The 14,868-nt window shown below is 33.0% G+C and overlaps 1 pseudogene; it reads right to left on the bottom strand.

Moving 5' to 3' along the window:
* Positions 1-14,535, bottom strand: part of LOC127701826 (uncharacterized) — a 43,674-nt pseudogene extending 29,139 nt beyond the window's left edge.
* Between the last annotated feature and the right edge of the window lie 333 nt (positions 14,536-14,868).

The following is a 14,868-nucleotide window of genomic DNA, read 5'->3' as shown; positions in this document are numbered from 1 at the left end:
ATTTTTTGACCCAATTTAATTTAATTTTTTTCGTGATCGTACAAACTTTGAATGAGATTCACCAGGCTGCTTATTTACTACTTCTAAATGTTGAACTGTTAAATATTTAATAGGATGATTGTGCTTTTTAAGATGTTGATAAATGATACTTTTGAATTTATTGGGTCTTTTAAAACGATACAGGTGTTCTTGCGTGCGATTAGATAAATATCGTCCAGTTTCACCTACGTACTGAATACCGCATCCCGGTTTGTTTCATGTGAGTAAATAAATAATACTGTTTGTTTTTCAAGTTATATCAGTTTCAAAATTTAAAGAAAAAGTGCGACCATTATACGTAGACCTCACCGTATTGTTGGTGGAAAGACGGGGACATGTAAGTCATTTTTTGGCATGACACTTATCGATAGAAGGGTAACCACGATTTTTATAGTTAAAAATGTTAGCGATGGTAGTATTTTTAGATAAGCGATTTTGAAGATTGAGACGTGTAGATACCCTTTGAACGAGTTTAGTATTTAATATTTTTCCATTTTTAAGCTTCATATTTGTTTTTTGTTATGTGGATTTTATTAGAAAGGAGCAAAGACAGGCGTCCAGAATATGGAAAGTCATGTACTATGAAAAATAGAAGGGAAAAAACTGATTTCCTATTGGACAAGAACGGGTGAGTATGTTCTAATTTAAAGCATCACATTTTAAAATAATAAAATTATTAAATGATAAACTGCCATTTAATCGGTCCGTTTTCGATGCAATTAGGTAACTGTTGTTTGTATATATGTCTGAGTACTGTTTAACTATCATTAAAATTTAATCCGATTTAGCCTCGTCCATATTAAGGGGACAAGGCTTCTGCGGGCGCTTTTTGTGTAGTTTTCTTACGTTTTTGACGGCTTGTAAGTCAGTAAAAGTTTGATGGCAAGTTAATATTGACATTAAAAGACCTCCTCACAAAAAGCTGTTCAAATCACCTCGCCCTTTGGGCTCGGGGATCTTAACATTATTTCTTGTTTGCAGATCTTTAAATGTCAATATTAACTTAACTTTTACTATTACAAGTCTCCTTATTTCTTTGGTATCATTGTCCTTCAACTTCGTACTTTATTTGGCCTTTTCAACTTTGTTGATTCGAGCATCACTGATGAGTCTTTTGAGTTGTGAGACGCTCATCTGACGTACACATTTTAATCCTGTTATCTATGATGAGTTTTTTTTTATACAATATTAAACGATTTTTAGTCTAAAACTGTCAAATTGATCTTATCATCATCTGAAAAGACTCATGACAAAGAGTCATGTTCTGGTCTGAACAATACTGAATTGATCGTTGTGGATAATTCTAAAAATTGACTAAAAAGTTGAAAATGATTTAATAATCTTTTGTTGAATCTATAAAGAACTGTTCAGATCAAAATGACTGTTTCAGACTAAAATTCATTTACTATTAAAAGCAAATACTTATTTTTGAATAATTACTCTTAAAAAATTTGACCATAACCTTTGACGGGAATAAATAATCTGGTTACAAGTAATCGAACGCACCGATTATTACTTTGGCATTTTACTTGTCCTTATATTTTGTTCTTTACATTGGATGAACTTGAAGGCAATTATATCAGAATTTGGTCTAATTATATAAAGTTTAGGAAATCTGCAGGGAGATGATATACATAAAACAGACAAACCAGTAGATTAAAACAAGTCTGAGTATGAAAGCTTAACATGACTTTCTCATTAAATTTAAACAAAAAGCCATGTTCACATCATAAAATGTCTTCTGATTACAGACAAACATGTGCACCTTATGAAGTATTAATGCATGGTAGGACCTAGATTTTAAAACAAAAATTAAAATCCATTTTATGTTTTGGAGATTTCTGAATTTTGATCTAGTTTTGTTGATGTCATTTCGAGGTATAATATAAACACACTTATCGGTTACTTAATAAAAAGATATTCCGCAATATTCCTTTTTATTACGAAAAAAGAAATAAAATCTGTTTACAAATGGACAGATAATTACTTCATTTAAGTTGTTATAAAAGCTTTTCCCATAATGATATTAAATAGTTTCTAAAACAAAATGAATACAAAAAATCATTCAATAATTAATGATCTTAGTCAAACTCCTTTTGATTAAAGGAATGTTAAAAGAACAGTTAGAATTTTTTTCAGACGTATTATTAGAATAATCTTAATCGGTAAATCGAAGTGACACGTTTTAATTTTCGTGTATATGAAGCAAAAATACCATTATCCAATATTAATAGAATAATACGAAAGCGCTCAAGAAATATCAAACATCTGGATTTCGAGTTTTCACAGTTAAACTGTGATACGATAATGAAAAAAACAGCGTTCTGCCCTGGGTGGCAATTATCAGTAATCTGCATTCAATTAAAAAAGGCAAGACATACGAACGGGGTAATAAAAAATCAGAAAAAAAAACAAAAACGTAGGAACAGTAACGGTACCAATTTTACTGCGCCAGGTGCGCATTTCGACAATAAATGTTTCTTCAATGATGCTCGAGGCCAATATATATTTAAAAATTAAAACCTCATTAAAAAAATGAAGAGCTGATAAACCAAAAATGACAAGAAGTATAGCCAAAGCCGGACAAAAAAAATCAGAGCTTTGCATGATATTTTTTTAAGTGTCCTCGGTGGCCAAGTGGTCTACATAATCGTTCTACTGTACCACTAGCCTGTCAACACTGAGATTCTGAGTTTGAATTCCGCACGTGGTAGGTGCACTCGACTCCAATTCTAATTGACTGTGATTTTCAGTCTTCCTACCGAAGGTCGGTGGTTCTCCCCGGGCACTCGGGATTCCTTTACCAATAAAATCTTACCGCCACGGATGAGCACAATAGTGATGAAAGTGGCGTTAAACACCAACCAATCAATCAATCAATAAAAACAACACATAAAACTCTAGACTGTGCAATGGAAGCTCAACCTAAAACCATGATTATCTCAGATGTTCAGGGGAAGCGTATCCTGTAAAACTTCCCCGTTTTGCTCATGGGAAGTAAATATTAGGTGATAAGTTGCACTTAATGGTGTCCTAATCGGTGAAAAGATATTGAAGCTATGATAATTTGAACATATCCATGGTCATCATGACGCAGATATTATTCCTTAGCGGTCAACCAAATGTTATGTCGTTCGTAAACTTTCGAAGGGATGAACGTTACTAATAGGAACCCTATATAAAAAAGATACAATTGGGTTCAAAGGAGAAAGTCTATATCTTAAACTTTTTTATTGATAAATTCTTAAAAAAATAAATGGTAAAACGATGCTGCAGGTTTCTATATTGTGGAGGCCAGTTATTAAAACCAGTTGAAATTAAAACAATAACCAGTATCAAGACAGCATAAAATGAAATGTTTTGTATTTGGTGAAACTTTATTCATTAGTTGCGTCCGAAGCGCTTTACTTAATATACCTTCCAAAACAGTCTGAAAGGGGGTCAATATATGCACTGTGTCGTACGCACAACGAGAATTATCCGACCATTGAAAGGAATATATTTAGTAACATTGCAACAGAGTGGTCATTGTCATTAATGTCACAACATCCTGAGTTCTATCATTTTTGAAATATATTGATGGGTGTACGAATTTGTAAACTGATGTATTATTTAGTTCATTTGCTTTAATGATCTTGGTGAGGAATTCTGTGAAGACGTCCAGTACTTTCATTGTAGATGAAACATAGACAAAGTAATCCAAATATTCGCCCTAATTTTGTATTAATCACGTTACTACAGTCTATGATGTTGTCATCTTGTTTCCGGTTTCTTTACAATAAGATGGCTTATCATTGGTGTCGTTTATACAGAAGTCACATTGTCAATTATCTGTTGTCTGACATAGTTGTGTTTCATTTAGGACAATCCCTGATATACTTCATGTTTATTGACAATTTCAGGTACGATATATCTTCAATAAAAAATGAGGTCGGATTGTAAAATTTATGAAATATAGAAACAAATAATATCATAATCTAGGAGACCAAGATATGTTCAATGATAAGAAGACCGATATAAAAAATACAATAAAGTAGCGGTGAATTTAGAGATTTTTAAGCTATGAAGAAGTTACACAAAAATGTCATTCTTAAACAATCATGACTGCCTCTATAAATTCAAAATATTGATTTTCATTCCAAGTAATTTCATCAATTACATTAAGTTCTGCGATTTATTTTTCTTGTGTTCGGCGGATCAGGATAGATAAAAAGAGACATTATGTTGTCTTCGCAAATGACTTCGTAAATTATATTTTGACGATTATTCCTTGTTACACAAATGCACAAGCTGCATATGTACTTAGAGAAATATTTCTTCGCTAAGAAGACAAAAGTATTGAATGGATTGTATATAAAACACAATTTATCCAAATTGATATCTTTTCAGAAATAATCTTTTTAAAAAAATTATGTGGAGGAATTCATATAATATAAATTCAAACTGAACAGAAAAACCACTTTTTTTTTGCTTTTTAACGAGCAATATATCGATGTTTAGATCTGTTTCACAAATATTGTAAAAAATGAAAATAACATGTGTAAATGATTGTGTCGTTGAAAGGAAATTGTTGTTAAAAAACCAATTTTAGTAGATTTTGTTCGAATTCGTGAACTATGTATTAAAATGTTCAACACAGGACTAAATGCTTGTATACAGATTTTGGTAATTCCACGAAATCAAATATCCACCAAATAACAATTTTCCCCAATCCACGAAAACTGGTGCCCATGAATATAAATGAATCTGCAGTAAATGCTCGAAGCGACTGTCATACAAGTAAGAGGTTTAGCTAGCTATAAAACCAGGTTCAATCCACCATTTTCTACATAAGGGAATGCCTGTACCAAGTCAGGAATATGACAGTTGGTATCCATCGTTTGATGTGTTTGTTTTTTTGATTTTGCCATTTGATTGGGGACTTTCCTTTTTGAAATTTCCTCGGAGTTCAGTTTTTTTGTGATTTTACTTCTTATTCGATATGCAGATGAGGACTTATTATGCCTTAAATAAATATATACAAAAATTTTCTTAAAAATCAGAAATACAGTCCATTTTTCTTTGGTCAGTCAAATACAAAACGTAAGCAAACAAAAAGAATGTTTAGCCGTGAAGATATAATTTGAGCCGGATGATACAAAAGATTCACAAAACAAACCTTACCTTTCGTGATTGATCATACGTTTGAACAGATGTGTATACATGTACAACCTGAACGGAGCATCTGTTTGTCATATCGGAGGAATTTGCAAATCAACAACAAACTTGGATTAAAACTGAAATAAAGTGAATAAAGAACTTATTCTTACGGATTTCAATTTAGAGTTGTTGTAAGATCTGTGATTATTGTTTTCTATCTTTGATGTGATTTGTAACAAACGTTATTATCAAGGTAATACCAATAATGGTCCTTTTGTGGGTTTTTGTTTTTTTTTTTTTTTTGCCTAATGTTCTCTAGATTTGTGTACAATTTGTGAGATTTTATGGAATACAGAAAGCCTTTCATCTTGATCTGAATGACAATATAGTAGAACTGGGAAACATCTTAGACTTCTGTTGCTATCATGTATATTATTGATATAAAACAACGAAATAATAGGTCTTTTGTAAACGTATCAACCATTATAAACCAAATTCCACATAGAACTACTTCTACATTTCAGGATCTCTTGTCTATATTCTAGACTAATGCAAGTCATCAATTATAAAATTTTGTTTCAGTCTCCCTTAATGTTTTTGCTTATTATTGTAGTATGAATCTGTACGTTTTTTATTTGATTTTTTTCACATTTTGTCATCCCGATGGATTTAGATAGTATATTATACGGTACATGTTTTTATGATTGTTGAAGGCCATATGGTGACCTGTAATAGTTTCCATTCTGTGATTTTATGGATAATTGTTCCATAGGAAATCGGACCAGATCTCATTCGTTTTATATGAATTGAAATAAAACGATTGTAAAATTTTATTCTTATGCCATTTTGAGACATTCGATAATCTTTCCAAGTGCGTTATAAAAGCGTACATTTTGTTTTTATGTTTTTCAAATCATTGAAGCTTTTAAATATTGTCGTTCACGTTATAAACATGGTTTTTACTCTAAATAGTTCAATACAGAACTTAACATATACTGCTATCCAGTTGGCATAAACAATATATCTATTCAGAAAACAAATAAATAAAAAAAAGCATGCACATCAATACAATACATAGATTGGAAAACATGTAGATAGATTGGGCTACACTTTCAACGAAATTTGACAAGCAGTTGTTGGAAAGAAGGGTTGATCGCAAACACACATTATCAACACCGCAAACTTTTTTATTTCCTTGACGCAAGCCTGTAGAGATTGTAATCCAGTGGTTGTCATCATATTTGTCGTATATGTAGCCGTATTCATCATTCAATTAACTAACAAATGGACACAATTCAAAATAAGAAATAAGCGTTTGGATTTGCAAATCAATACATTACCTTTTAACATATGCACGTTTTACTATTATTGTTATATCGATCCATTAATAAACCCAATAAGAATTAAAAAAAAACACACAGCAAATACAAAACAATAAAATGAAAGGAATTTTTTTTTCTAAAGATATTTTATCACAAACTTTACTGCTATATTACGCCACAGGAAACAACAAGGGAAAATTAGAAATCAAGTAAACGCTATTGTACTGAGAGCGAATTTTAAATTCCAATATATTTTTTACAGTTGCCTTATTGGTATTTTTTGTAATAAAAGTTGATGTACATGGTTTATGATATGTATTTTTTTTTTTTTTTTTTTGCCTTAATTATTTACTGATACTAGTTTTTATGATCAATCAAAATAGTGTAATATTTTGTATGCCATCAACAAATTGTTGCTGATGGGAAGCAGACTTACAGCTTCAGTTGATTAAAAGTGTATTTGTATTTGTAAAGTTGGCGTTAAGAAAGTGTTAAATCGTCGCTAAATAAATTTCCTCACAATTTCCTTTAAATCAATGTTATATAACGGAAATTCTTATTCATTCATTTTGTTCTGACAGCAGCATATTATAATGTTTATTCAATCAATTCCAAATACGGAATATGAAAACTTTTAAGATAGTCTAGTCACGTATTAATCAACACATCGTTGGATTAAACAATTTCACTTTTCAGTCCTCTTTTAGTACTGGTCATACGTATACATCCTATTAATGACGTGTTCAAATAAAATTATAATCCTCATTTTTACAAAGTTATTAGATAGAGAAATGAATGTGTACATATCAGTGAGTACGACACTCAACATTAAAAACAAATTCGAAAAAGTTGTGACAAATCTGGCTCGAGCAATCTATGCCTTTGTATAGACAATTTTTATATTTAGAATGGACCAAAAATTTACAAAATAATACTCATTTTTTATATTTCATGAGATCATCGGATTGTTAGCTTCTGGCTGGCGAAACCCTCCAAGACTTAAAGTACATCTGCAGTGGTGTCTATCCAGGTGTTGCAACAACGTTTTCAGAAAAAAACACGTAGTACAAACAGTGACAAAAGATAACAATATTGAACAAAGGGCAATAACAAATCTTAAGACCAACAGTTAAAACAACGGAACGACAAACAACAAGAAAATAACCCAGCTAAAAAACTAAAAATTGAGCAAAGCGAACTCTATCAAACACCATGGTGAAATAAGGTGATCCAGAACAATTAACTCCTGCTCGAATAGTAGCATCCGTCGTGTTTCTCTTGCGAGTTAGAAGCAGGGTGATAGGTCGTAGTTGGTCTTTTTACGATCGAGGAAAAAAGGAAGGAACTTTGTTTACGATTAACTGAACTTCCTTTGATAATCTGTTACACCATAATGGTAATCCAAATAATGATTTCGTCCGTAAAACTTCCACAAGGATAACTTCAACCTTACATTTTGAAACCCTTTTAAGCAGTAACTATCTGTAAAGGAAATAAACGCCCTTAAATATTTTTTTCACTTGCAAATACACCCTATGCAGGCGCAGCCTAAATGTTTCTAAAAAAAATGACCATTCATAGTGGGAATATCTAAAACATTTTCTTTTGTCAAAAAGTAAAGTTCGCAACCGACCTTCATTGTCAATGTTTAGATCTAAGTCTAGATATGACTCAACCGTATCCATTATTTATAGTTCATTGGATTTCGTCAACATTGTTACCAAACAGAATTATTCAGTGAAAAGACATCATCTATTTAGCGGAATGAGACATCGAGACATTAAAAGGGAAATATCTGTTATTCTTCATTTCATGGAACCTCCTGTATGTCGCAGACCTCATAAGAACAATTAAATAAGACAGCAAGCAGTGGGACACATTGATTTCCATAGGAATGTCAATTTATTTTTAAACACGTCCTCTAAATGTAACAACTATGTTATCTATAAAAAAAATCCAACAAATTGATGAAAACTATGGAACGCCGTAACTGCCTTATGGTACTTCCTTCTTTATCATGATGAGGTTTTTCTTTATCATGATGAGGTTTTTCTTTATTATGATGAGGTTTTTCTTTATTATGATGAGGTTTTTCATTATTATGATGAGCTTTTTCTCCTGATGATGAGTTTTTTTATAATGATAAGCTTTATCTCTATTATGATAAGGTTTTCCTCTATTATGATGAGGTTTTTCTTTATTATGATGAGGGGTTTTTTTTATCATGGTGAGGTTTTTCTCTATTATGATGAGGTTTTTTTCTTTATGAGCATTTTCCTTATTATAATTAGCTATTAGAAGGGACTCATGGGAAATTAAGAGAATTAAGATAAAACAAAAAGAAAAATGGCAGAATCAGAAATGTTGAAAGTTCTTCAAAAAGTTGGCTTGCTTCATGTGCGGGAAATGTTTGAGAAAGAAAAAATCACACTAAATATTGTCAGCATGCCTTCAAAACATGAACTTGAATATCTAGGAGTTACCATTCTAGCGCATATGATGACACTGAGAATGGAATGCATCAAGTATGGAAACATGAAACCTGTAAAAAACTGATGGTTTGGATGGTCATCCAAAATACCATGTCAACAAAAATGTATGGAATCGTTGTTGGATTGTGACTTCAAGATATCGGACATTGGAAATCTCTTACAACTCTCAGAGAGAACAATCTATCGACGAATGGCTCATTTTGGACTACAGAAAAGAGATTTTTCTGACATTGATGATGACAACCTTGATAATATACTTTCCGGCATTGTCGTGGACTTTCCTCGTTGTGGCGAACGCATGTTACGTCAAATACTGAAAGGAAAAGGAATTAAAGTACAAAGATGGAGGTTAAGAGATGCCATTCATAGAATAGACTACGCTGGTACCCAAGAGAGAAAGACCGGTCGACTGCACAGGCGTGTATACAACGTGATGGCACCGAACAACTTATGGCACAAAGACAGTAACCATAAATTAGTAAGATGGAGATTCATTATACTGGGTGGAATTGATGGGTTCAGTAGGCTAATTATGTATCTACATTGTCGTGACAACAACACATCCGCCACCGTATTGAGTAGCTTCCTCTCTGGAGTAGCGAATTTTGGTATACCCTTAAGGGTTCGGTCAGATAAGGGACTAGAAAATGTATCTGTGGCGGATTTCATGATGACAAAACATGGTGACGGCAGTATGATTTCAGGCCCAAGCACGCACAATCAGCGAATATAGAGATTGTAAAGGGACGTTAACGAGGGTGTTTTGTGCTATTTCTACAACTTATTCTATCATATGGAAGACCAGGGAATTCTCGATCCACTAAATGAACTGCATTTAGTAGCCCTGTACTACATTTACATGGATGAAATTAACAGAAGACTTGATATTTGGACTCAAGCTTGGGCAAGCCATAGAATGAGAACAACAAACTCATCTCCCGTCAATATTTGGATCGCAGGTCAAATACAGAATCCAGTTGGTACACAACTCAGTGAAAAGATTTAGTTGATTATGGATCAGAGGGAAACATCGATGCGGCTAATTTTTGAGCCAATGAACATTGCAATTAATGACCAACTAATGAGAGCAGATTTCAATAGGACAGGTACCAACTTTGGCATTGATGACTTTGTGAATTGTGTCGAAATCCTTTCTACACAAGCCTGATTGAATTTTTCATAAACTTTTTGCATACAATAACAATGTTTTAAATGTTCATTGTCTATTTCTTTGTCTGTTTTGTGTCCCCAGTTTTAGTCTTGTTTTTGTTATCCGTCGCAGAACTCATCTGGTACACCTATGCCTAGTCGTGAGGAGCATAGTAGGCGGCAGAAGTGAAGTTCATGAAAAAAAGCAAAAACTGCATATTTACCCCTATGTTCTATTTTAGTAACGGCAGCAATATTTTTTTTAACAAATCGCTCCGAAATAAGGATAGCTTGTAGCCAATTGCAACATGCCATAGACCATTCCTGCAAAGCTTCAAAGAATTTGCTTTAGTAGTTTCAGAGGAGGCGATGGACGCAAAGGGATGACAAAAGCTCACATGGCCCTGTGGGCCAGGTGATCTAAAATGATTGATATCTTTTTAAAACTTACCCTTAAGAGTCCCAACGTGTCCAACCCAAAACGAAGATTCCTTAAACTAGGGTTCCCTGGATCTTCTGTACTAAAAATTTGGTTCAAGATTTCCTCATCCATAAATGATGGCATACAGCCATTCTGCAGAATGCTTAATGCTGTTAGAAAAAATATACAAATATAAATATAACTCAACATTGGATCATCAGTTTAAATTACCAATTATAATTCATTTATTGTATCATTATTACTTGCTGTTTTTCATATAAAATAAAGCTTACAGCCACTATGTACAAAATTGTCTTATAAGATATTTTCTATATCATTGCTTTATTTGTGCATGTTTTTTATTTCAATTTTATTTCACAAAATTAATGGTCATTGTAATCCTCCCCTCCATTTCATTATAATTTTGCACAACACAATCAGACAACAATGTAATAAAAAAAAAATCCAAACTGATTATTGACATCTCTTTGCTGAAATGATCTTGACGTTTCCAGTAACAACATTGATCAAAGTTTGTTCCAAAAGTTCAAAGCCAAATTCAGTGGATTAAACTATAATATATGGTGGCTTTACTGCATACCAAATTTCATGCAATTAGGTTTGGTAGTTTAAGAAGAGTTTGGATAACAAGATGTGTGACAGACAGAAAAACAGACATGAGAAAAACAATGTAACTTCACCAAGTGGAGGGAGACATAATAAAACTAGAAAATTTAACATGAAAGGTCTCATCAAAATTGGTACTAAATGTTGTGTAAAAATCTTATTAAAATTTGATTAATCGTACTCCAAAAACAGACATACAATGTGATTAATATATTATACGGCACTTTTGAAAGTGGGCAATACACTAACTATTGTAGTGGTTCCCTTGAATATGAAGAAGAGGCAACAAACCCTAAAAAACTAAAAAAATAATATTGAGGAGATTCATCTTTATAGATGTTAAACATGTATGTGCACAATCGTACCAACCTTTTATAATGCATTTTGTGATAGAATATTTTGTGCAAAGTGATAATGATTATTAATAAACATATATGTTATATTATAATCTACATTCAGTGGCCGATCCTGAGGGGTGGTTCCAGGGGTTGGAACCCCCGCTTTCGTTCGAAAATTTTCGTGCATATTTTTGGCAAAAATAGACAAAAATTTGTCTGGTGAACCCCCCTTTCATCCTGAACCCTGAATGGACCCCCTTTTCAAGTTACTGGATCCGCCCCTGACATTTAATGTTGATACTAACCCATGATTTTTCCAACAGTGACATAATCTAATGCCAAATATTCCTTAATACCATTTTCAAAGTATTTTGTCTTTATCTCTGTCCAAAACTAGCCTGAAAAATTCCCTTCTGGGCCCACCAAAGTCTGCTGCCGTCTAAAAATCATAAGATTTAATGCAAAATATAACATGTCACACACTTGTACATGCATTTTGTACAAATGATAAATCACACAGTGTACATTTGTACTCCCAAATCCTTTATAGCACCATGGTACCTGTTGGTATATTTTTTAACCTGGTGCTACATGTATCTTGACTGATTTTATAATACATGTAGGATGTAAAGTAGATGCTATCTTTTTTTGGAAACTCAGTATTACAATGTATGTTGATTTCCATGTTGCTAATTGATAATTCATAGGAGAACACTGCATTACGTTTATGATTGAAAGCAGAAAATATAAGTCAAAGTGACCTCATATATAGTGAACCGTGCTGTATTCCTTGTTGGGATAACATTCATATGATATCATGTTTTTTCTTTTTTTAAAGTTAAAAACAATTGACCCTCAAGAATAACTTAAATATATTGTCTTTTAATTTAGAAACGTGCAACGATTACTCTGAGAAGTAACAATAACAAAATTATAAGAATTAGTTTCCAAACTGAATACTGGTATACAATGCAGGGAAACGATCCTAATATTTCTTATTGTTACACCTGGAAATTGTAGATTCCGTTCCTGACTTGTATACCAGCATTTAGTGTGCGAAGTTATCCTAATATTTTCTTGTTACTTGTTCTAAAGTAATCGTCACTATTACCTTTAATTGAAAAACAGAATGTTTGGCATGCAATTGAGGGAGGGACTTCTCAATAACAGTTGATATATCTTAAAGCCTTTTTCATCATCAATATCAGGGTAAATAAAAAACTAGATGGTGCTTTCTAGGGAAGGCAAATGTCACCTGCGTGTAATGAAATCGCATCCCACATTACATCAAACCCTAGTTACGATAATGTAACCCTCCGTCCAATGCTTTCCCGTGAGGGTTACGATTTCATCCCATTGGCTTCAATGGCGCAAATAGTATTTCTTTGTCTCACCCGATTTAAGTTTCAAATGTTGTGTTTTTACTTCAAATAAGTTAAATCTAACACTATTATATAGTTTTCAATCCCAGATGTCAGAATTGATCATTAGGTTAAAAAAACTTATTTCTATTTTCAGCGTCTAGCCGCTGATCTTGAACTTTATAAAATTCAAGATCAAAATTTCATATTTTCTGCATTTAACGCCGTTTTTAAGTCTCAATGTCTACAAAATTTGCTATTATAGATGTAAAATGTATATTGAAATAAGCAAAATTCAACTAGCTCTAGTTTTTTTTATTAAAATAAACAGACAATTCCTGATTTTACGCCCAGAGTGGATCAATTCCGGGCTTGAGTCATTACAGTCAATGAGCCGGAATCGTAACCCTCATGGGAAAGCATTGGATGGATGGTTATGTTATCGTAACTAATCATACCCATATAAAGCTCCATACAAAATATCAGTATCCTGAGATGTATAGTTGCTGAGAAAAGTGCAACGAACAATTGTGTGACGCCGATGCATGACGGCGGATTGTACCAAAGTGATACCTATATGCCGCTTCTGCATGAACACAGGCGACATAAAAATGAATTAAAAATGTGGGTTTTTTCCCCAGATAAAATACTTACTTCTCCATAAAACTGAACTTGCAAAGTCTTTCTGAGGTCATCACTCTTAATCTCAGAGATCTCTTCAACAGAGGTTTCCAGGATTTTATTCCGGTCTACCAAGATAAAATTTGTGTCACCTTCAAGCTCGGTGACCATGTTGCCTTCCTGTATATCTAGTTGTCTTCCTGTCACTACTTTATCTTGGGCACATCGTAAAATTTCAACTGGATCTACTATTTTCTTTTCTAGACAGGACTCGATTATTTTCTCAATTGTACAATCAAGGTCAACTTCAGAGTTGTCCTCATTACATGAAGCTGCTATTTCGCTGCCTAAAGTGGTATCTACTGCATTGTTCAAAGTTGGAGGGGAATCAGCATTTTGAATATCATGCTCAACGTGAATACACTCTTCCTCAAGGTTGGATCCACTCTGGTTTTGATTAGTCTGCTCTTCTACCTATACTACAATGTAGTTAGAACTGCTGGGAATTTCTCGTGACTCATTTCTGATATTGGTATGTTGAATGTTAACAAGATGAGCTTCAAATTGTGAAAACATGTCATTTGGTCTATCTCTGCATACATCATTGATATCTATTGAATCTACCTCAACATTCTCCTGAACATGTTGTACAATACCATCTGTTTTTGTCAGCTTTGGATTATACAGTTCATCATTGTCACATTTTTCATTACTATCCAAATTACACGTTTTTAAGTGAGTACGCAATTCTCTCACTGAGAAAGACTTCTGATATATTTCACATCTTACTTGGGAATAAGGATCAATAGTAGTTGTGATAGGTTCTGTGGATAGGTTTCTTTGGAAAGGTCTTACATAAAGTTTGGATTGACATCCTAAAATTGTTTTTAGATTTGCAACAGTCCAAGCACATTCAATATTCGTTAACTCCCGACAGTTCTGATAGCACTTCAGTAGTTCAAACCCTCCACAATTTTTCAAGGCAGGAAAACCAACAGTTTCGTTGTCAACGACTTCATCAGACATGATGGTATTTAAAACTTGTTCTTCAATAACAGTTGTTTTAAATTTTCTTCTTCCGGCTCCAAATCCTGCTTTGAAATGTTTTTTTTGTCTGCAGCTGATGGGATATGGCAGGTGTCTTTGTTTGGTAGGCACACCACGGTAACTGTCCAACTTCTAAAACTTCTTTTACTTTTTTTGCTAGATGGAAGATCTTCTTCTAAATCGGGCATACCATGTGATATTTTTGTCTTTCTACCCCTTCTGTCTTTACCAAATAATACATTCCTCTGGTTAGTTATTTCTTTAATGAACTGTGATTGTTGTGACTGTCTTTCATCTAAAGTTGTGTCATAG

Source organism: Mytilus californianus, unplaced genomic scaffold (genome assembly GCF_021869535.1).
Source record: "Mytilus californianus isolate M0D057914Y unplaced genomic scaffold, xbMytCali1.0.p SCAF_5, whole genome shotgun sequence".
NCBI lineage: Eukaryota > Metazoa > Mollusca > Bivalvia > Mytilida > Mytilidae > Mytilus > Mytilus californianus.
Note: the sequence above shows the minus strand (reverse complement) of the source record. Positions and strands in the feature narration are given on the sequence as shown.